General features: G+C 42.6%; 1 non-coding gene across 1 annotated transcript; it reads left to right on the top strand.

The window, feature by feature from the left end:
- Nucleotides 1–3037: 3037 nt before the first annotated feature.
- Nucleotides 3038–3144, top strand: LOC141609609 (small nucleolar RNA R71). Its single transcript, XR_012527534.1, has one exon. It is a non-coding gene; the product is annotated as a small nucleolar RNA R71 (small nucleolar RNA).
- Nucleotides 3145–8152: the final 5008 nt, after the last annotated feature.

Here is an 8152-nt window from a genome sequence, read left to right as displayed (position 1 = left end):
ATCCTCTTTAAAACCGTGTAAAGGAGCACGAAACAAGGGGAAATTAAGGGGCTTTGAAGGATTAATTAGCAAGGAATAAATTGTAGGAGACGGATTTGGTGATTGGGCAAGAAAAATAGGGATTTGGGGGAGTTTTGATCGCAATTAGGGAGGTGTTAGACGAAATATTAGGGAAAATGAGATAGAAATAAGAACAAAAGAGTTTAAGTTAGAAAAACTCCCTGCGTCCTTTTGTATTTACTCGATCGAGTGGTTTTAAACCACTCGATCGAGCACTTTGATGCTCCATCTACTCGATCGAGTAGAATTCTACTCGATCGAGAACTCCCCTTTATTGCTTTACTCGATCGACTGGAAGAAACACTAGATCGACCATTTTTTCACTCGATCGAGTACAAAAAGTACTCGATCGAGCTCTTTTCTCGCGTAAGCTCTTGAATTTCGTCTTTCTTCCTTTATATTTGCGTAAGACTTCCCCAAACCTGCATAAAAACAAGTGCAAAAATTTCCCAAAATACCAAATACGCATAAGAACAGTCTATAGTCTTAAATGTACGCTAAAAACTGTCTAAAAACTTATTGTCCTAATTAAAAGCAATAAAACAAATTCAACGGAAGATTCAAAAATTATTTATTACAAGGTGTTACACGGGGCATTTCCCCGCTCAATTTCCAATGCAATTCAGTAGCCCCTTGGAGGGCTCCAGACTGGAGGACGTCATCTCAGCAACATTGATAGTCCTCTTCAACTTCCACGAGCTTGATTTTGAATCATTTAAAACGGTAGGAGGGGAATAGTTCACATCCACATAAGCTCGAACTTTCCTCGTCCTTGCTCCTTTATCACCAGTTTTAGCGTCATCATCTCCAATTTGATTGACAATAATTGCACACTGTCCTTTGACAACTCCTTCATTGCTTTCATCTGTACCTGCAGCAAGGAAAACAGACGAACTTTCCTCCTTTTTGCTCTCAATCTGAGGCGGAGGGGTAATAATAGCAGCACAATACTCCAAATTTTCATCTGGAGTGTCAATAATAGGGTCAATAGAAGAGAGGGCATTGCAAGGCTGAGCTTGCATGGGAGCCCTCCGGAACTTAGACTGATGAAAAATCAGCTCCTCGTCCCCTACCTGAAAGGTCAAAGTCTTACCCCGACGTCTATTCGCACGGGCGATGAGACAAAAATGGTCTCCCTAAAGTAATAGGGGTGTGTGCATCTTCGGGGATGTCTAAGACAACGAAATCAACGGGAATAAAGAACCTCCCGATCCTCACAGGTACGTCTTCTACTATACCTAGTGGCCGTGATACACTACGGTCGGCCATCTGGACTGTCATGTTGGTGCAACTCAGCTTTGTCAAACCAAGTCTCTTAGCCAGAGACAACGGTAAGACACTCACGCTAGCGCCTAAATCGCATAGTGCGTTATCAATCAAATGGGTACCGATATGACATGGAATTGAAAAACTACCCGGATCTGACTGTTTGGGAGGTAACTTATTTTGAAATAAATGACCCACCTCAGTCAAAGCTACGGTCTCATTATCACTAATAGTCCTCTTACGCGATAAAATTTCTTTCATAAACGTAAGATAAGAGGGTACCTTTGTCAGCAACTCAGTGAACGGCACAGTGACTTCTCAGCTTCTCAGGAGTTCGACAAATTTGTCGAATTGTTGATTAGCTTTAGTATTCTGCAGCCGCCTCGGGAAGGGAACCGTGATGGGTATCTCGACTTCCTTGTTTCTCTCTTCCAATGTATCACCCGGAGCAAGCTCTGTATCTTTTGGACGCTTCTTACCTCTCGAACGAGGTCTTTCTAGTGATTTCTCGCTTAATCGAGCACTAGCAGGCTCTCGAATAAGCTTCCCGTCATCAAAACTACTCGATCGACCAAATTGCCCATTCGATCGAGTAGAATCTTCAGCAATATCACTCGATCGAGTGGAATTTTCACTCGATCGAACAGCTCCATTTTCCTGTTCACTCGATCGAGTAGAAAATCCACTCGATCGACCAGTCTGCTTTTCCTGTTCGCTCGATCGAGTGGAATTTTCACTCGATCGACCACTTTCTTCACCAAATCTGCTCGATCGACCTCCAGAAACCAGTCGATCGAGCACTTTCTTAGCCGTCAGCTCATTTTCTTCGACAGAACATTATTCATCATCAGTTACAGCCTTCCTCGGGTCTGATTTCAACACTTCCGGTCCCTCATATGAACGACCGCTTCCCAGATTGATGAAATTTACCGTCTCATGTGGATTCTTCTCATTTTGAGTCGGTAATTGACCCTGCTTCCTTGTGGATTGATTCGTGGCTAGTTGGGCAACTTGAGTTTCAAGTGCCTTAATGGACGCATCTTTCTGTTGATCACTCAGCTGCCACTGCTTTGTAAAGGATTGAAACATAGACTTAAGCTCACCAATTTCACTCACCCCACCGGAAGATGATGCACCGTGATTAGGAGGAGTGAAGGAACGAGGCTTTTGAATGCCTTGTTGATTCCTATGTGGAGGGACATAAGGCTGCTGCTGGTGCGGAGGAGGAGTAGGATTGAGCACATTTTGACTAGTCCACCTCAAATTGGGATGGACTGCCCCTTGATTGTTGTAATAGGAACCCCCTCCTTGCCTATATTGTTGAAAGGCAAGGACTTGTTCCTTTTCCACAAGACAGCCAACAGCAGTGTGACCATCATTACTCCCACATCTCTCACATGAAACGATCTCTCCTCTAGTAAGAACATGGACCGTCTGAGGCTCCCCAGCAGCTTGTAACTCCAACTTGTCAAATCTAGCATTCATGGCTTCTAGTTGAGCCACAACCTGCTTATCTACCGCATGAACTGTCCTTATACTATCCCTCGGGTTTCCATACTCAGCGTTGTGATTAGCCATCTCTTCAATAAGGGACCACCCCTTATCATCATCAGTATTCTCCTGGAATCTCCTACTAGATGCCGCATCAAGTATGGCTCTGTGGTTGTCATACAGCCCATTGTAGAACTGATTAGCTATAAACCATGGGTCAAAGCCATGGTGAGGAATATACCTCACCAATTTCTTGAATCGTGACCACGCCTCATATAAACTCTCATCGGGATTCTGTCTGAAACTAGTAATCTTGGCCCTCAGCAGATTGGTGCGCTGTGGAGGGAAATATCTCTTGTAAAAGGCAAGAGCAAGAGACTCCCAATCTGTAACCCCAGCAGCTGTGCGGTCCAAGTCAGTCAGCCACTCCCTGGCTGAGTCAGTCAAAGAGAAAGGAAATAGAACCTCCTTTATGTTGTCTTGAGTTACCCCCTTAGTGGCGGGGATAGTAGAACAGTAATCGGTAAAGGTCTCCATGTGCTTCCTCGAATCTTCACCTGCCACACCTCTATAAAGGTTTCTCTCCACCAGATTTATGTAAGAAGGACGGATGTCAAATGTATTCCCATCCTCCGTCTGATGATTGAAACCCTTTGGAATTGAGGTGGCTTTGGGCACTGAATGACTAGAAAGTTTAGGCATCTTTACTGGTGATAACGGACTGTCTTCTTCAAAAAGAGAGTGTTGTAGCTCTAGCTCAAAAGTACTCAAGTCTTCCTTTCGCGATTTCCTTTGCAGACGGAGTCTATGCCTGAATAATCTCTCTGGTTCTGAATCAGCTGAAACTAACTCAAACCTGTCTGACCTGGGCATAAACAACACTGAAAGGAAATAAATAAGAACTGCCTCAAGGAATAAAAATTCCCTGAGACGGATAAAATTAACGGAACGAAAACAAATAGGGCAATTGCCTCCCCGGCAACGGCGCCAAAATTTGACACGTCTGTCGTGTACCTGTCAAAAATAAACTAACTAAACTAACTATATAGCTAGGGAAGTCAGGTCGATCTCCTCAGGGAGGCAAGATATTTGTAGAAGTCCGTCTATTTGGTCACAAATGGGGCGGGGGGGGGGTTGTTTGAATTGTTTTCTAAACTACGAAGTTTAAAGGAAGAGAAATAAAGGCAAGAGTAATAGAGGCAAGAAATAAGGATTAAACTACCAGATAGAGAGGGACATGTCAGGATTTCGGTTCACTACGGTAGTCCAGTGACTCAGCTGTAAATGATTCAGACGAATTATATGCGAGACGGATACGGAAAGGTCCTTTCGGTCCACTTTCTATCCTAAAATACCACTAACTTAACTTTCATTCTCGCCAGGGTAGTCTACTGTTCATAGCAGGCCTATTTATTCCAATCTTTTGATCTAGGATTAATTTTAGCCAGATTAAAGAGATGACTCAGAAGCGTGCACTCAACTAAGTCGATAAATACAATTAAATTGCTATGGTGACAGGATCTCACAATTCATTCATCTAATTCATTTACTACATCGTCACATTCCTATCGCAGATCCCCTAATCCCAACATGAAAGCGGTTTAGCTACTCATAACGCTAATTAAACTATCAATACTAACAGCAGATAAATTTCCAGCAGTAAACATTATGAAATAACAAATAAATTGCATAAAAGTAAATTAGGGCAGAAGAATAAACGAAGTAAACAAGCAATTAAGGCGAACAAATGATTAATTATTATTAAGAGAGGAGAAAGGAATTACAATCGTGCGAATTTCGGCGTAAAGAACACAAATCCGAGCAAAGTAAATCCGAAAACAAGGTTACAGTGAAAGGGAAAAGCAACGTAGTAAAGTTCTATGTAAAACTAATTAAGATAAAGGCTAGATAGTCCTAATGACCTAGTAAAGCGTGCTTAAATAGAAAAGTAAATAAGTTTAACGAAATAAAACATAACACGGGCTAATTAAAGCCCATAGCAGCGAAAACCACTCGATCGAGTGGAATAAAACCACTCGATCGAGCAAACCTCCGCATAATCTACTCGATCGAGTAGATAGTTACTCGATCGAGTAACTCATCTTTCAGCAGCTTAAGGATCGAGTAGAAAACTACTCGATCGACCATCAGAGGACGTAAAAACCACTAGATCGAGTGGTAAAACAGCTCGATCGAGTCCTTTGTCTTCAAATCAGCTCAAGTCCGTGCCCGACTGCCTCGTAAACCGTGCCAACACGCTTCCCAACGCAGTATCTCACTCTGGAAAATCCCGTCTCCTCTAAATGCATGCAAAAAGGACGAAAAAGAGTACGATTCCACTACTTTCGCGTTCATTTCTACAAAATGGACAAAACGAACCAAAGTAGCCAAGTCGGGGCAAAATACTATAAAAACAGTATAAAAATGCATAGAAATACGTGCTGAAATAGGCTAAAAAGACTATATATTATGCACGTATCAATCACCCTCACTATCAAGCTCCACCGTGTCTCCACCATTTGACTTGTCACTCCCTTCACCCTCTTGACCATGCGCTCCTTCATTATCCCTCTCCGAGTTTGGGAAAAGAATGTTCATTTGAGCCCAAGAGGGAAACATTCCCTCTTCACTAATGATCCCTTGTCGAGCCATTTGATGAAATTGCGGATACAAGGCATAGTAATTATCCACATTGACAAACCATCCCTGTCACAAAATCATCCCTAGGAAGGATGAAGGGATTTGGGTGGTTATAGGGTTGGTATTGGAAAGGGTAGTGTGGTATCACAATCTTCTCATCTTTATTTCTTGGTTGCTCATGTTGTTGTTGTGTTGGGGGTGGTGCTTGATTGGCTTGATTTGAGTTTGTGGGGACGAGATAAGATGGGATTGGAGAAAGATGACCTCTTCTTGGTGAAATTTTTGGCAAACCATTCATTGGTAAGTAAATTGGGTTGCTCCCCTTGGTGATCCATTTAATCCTCTTCTCATAACCCTCATGGGTTATCCAATGGTGTTGAATAAGAATTAGATCCTCGTTCATTCTCGTATTTCCTGGAAGTGGAGTATACTCATTGTTTTCATTAAACTTGGGATTGAAGTGCTTTGCAAGTCTTGTGATGAGTCCTCCATTGACAATATGCTTCATACCATCATCATCCCCGTTTTGGAATTTTGCCCATTTCTCTAGGAGAACAAGCGGCGCATTGAAATGATATCCACTTCTCTCTTGGATCTCAAGATATGACTCCATAAAAACGAGGTCTAGTTCGTTCGCTATCGCCGGATCTCAGTGAGCTAGAATAGTTCCGAATAAGAATCGGTAGGTGAGCCTTAGGATGGGGTTTTGGATGTGAAAGGCCAAACATTCTTTAATATATGAAAAATCTCGTTCCGTCATGGCTCTCCACAATGGTGCTACATTATACTTCTTTGGTCTTGATGTTCGGATAGGCGAAACATCTAGACCGAGCACATTTGCAAACTCGACAAGCGTCATCATCCTTGTTATATTTTCCAATCTAAACTCTACACAAATTGTCTTGTTCAAAGTGGTAATTTTTAAGAAACTCAAGAACTCAAGGACAAGAGACCGATAGGTTCGTTCATGCATATGGAACAAAGTAGAAAGACCAAATAACTCGAAGAGAGCTTCCGTTTGGTGATAGATTCCAAGTTTTATCAAGGTTATATGGCACATGAATTTGGTAGGAAGAATATTCTTACCAAGTAGTCGGTGGAAAACGAGCCTTTGAACATCATTGACAAACTCTACATTGGAAAATTCATCAAGCTTGGTGAGGTCAACTATCTCCTCATGTTCTCTTCTTAAAGTGTTGATGTGAGAAGTAGATGAGCTTCCTCTTACCCTTGGTCTTCTTCTTTCTCTAGATAATGATCCTCTTGGTCCCACTCTTGGATGTAGATTTGGAATTTGACTTGTTAAAATATGGGGATGCTCTTTGTGAATTAGTTCTCCTTGTGAATTTTTTTGAAACCCTAGATTTTGGGGGTTTTTGTTTTTGTTGGGTGAATGAGTGCTTGAGATATGATTGGGGTCAATAAGAGAGGGGGGTTTTATATTATGAGTGGAAGGAAGGATGAGGTGTCACAAATTGTATGGTGGGGAGGTTTTTAATTGGCGAAAAATCGGAGAAAAAGACGCAGGGAGACGAGCGGATTCTGCCTCGGGACGCTCGGATCTCTAACCACGGGGACGAGCGGATACTTTGCGGGGCACTCAGATTGTCATCTAGGACTATCCCAGATTCTGAAGTAGCCAGGACGAGCGTATGCTAGTAGGGACGAGCGTCTTGCTGTAGTAGGACGAGCGGATTCCATGGAGGACGCTCGTATTCTCTTCCAGGGAGAAATGCCAGAAATTGATCCTCCAGGATGAGCAGATTTTTCATTAGGACGTCCGTCCTGACCGAGACGAGCGGATTGTTACTGAGGACGCTCGGATCTCGTGCCAGAACAAAACAGCTGCTTCTCAGCTCTCTTAGGACGAGCGGTTCACTAAGGGGACGCTCGGGTTTCTTGCCTAGACGAGCGAATTCCTCACGGGACGCTCGGATTGATCCTGTTTTTCCTCTACTCCGGTGTAGGTGCTTCCCCACACTTGAATTCTAATTCCTTCATTCATCAAAATGATTAGTGACCCTCCCTCTCTTACTCTCATGGCAAGAATCATGTTTATGATTAAAAATGCAATAAAGTTAAAGATACAAGTTAAAGGGGTTAGTATATTTACAAGTGGTGGTTTGGAGAGGACTCTACCAAACATTCCTTTTGATGATCTTTTCAAGGAGGAGGAGGCCCGAGGTAGGTGACCTCGACCTCTCCAATAAATGCTCCTTTATAATATGGTTTCAGTCTTTGGCCATTAACTTTAAATTTTCTTCCATCTTCCGACTTGATCTCAAAGTCTCCATACTTTCCTACCTCGGTGATCACATAAGGACCTATCCATCTAGAGTTCAATTTCCCGGGAAAGAGTCGATATCGGGAGTTGAATAGAAGGACTTTGTCTCCCTTGTGCAAGGCTTTTTGCTTGATTCTCTTGCCAAGAAGCAACTTTGTCCTCTCTTTGTAGATCTTGGCATTCTCATAAGATTGTAGTCGGAATTCTTCCAACTCTTGAATTTGTATCATCCTCTTTTGACCACTAAATTTGAGATCAAGGTTGAGATCTTTGATTGCCCAAAAAGCTTTGTACTCTAACTCAATTGGCAAGTGGCATGCCTTCCCATAGACAAGTTTGTAAGGGGAAGCTCCTATGGGAGTCTTATAGGCTGTCCTATAAGCCCAAAGAGCGTCATCAAGCTTCATGCTC

This window comes from Silene latifolia, chromosome 10 (genome assembly GCF_048544455.1).
Source record: "Silene latifolia isolate original U9 population chromosome 10, ASM4854445v1, whole genome shotgun sequence".
Classification (NCBI taxonomy): domain Eukaryota; kingdom Viridiplantae; phylum Streptophyta; class Magnoliopsida; order Caryophyllales; family Caryophyllaceae; genus Silene; species Silene latifolia.
Note: the sequence above shows the minus strand (reverse complement) of the source record. Positions and strands in the feature narration are given on the sequence as shown.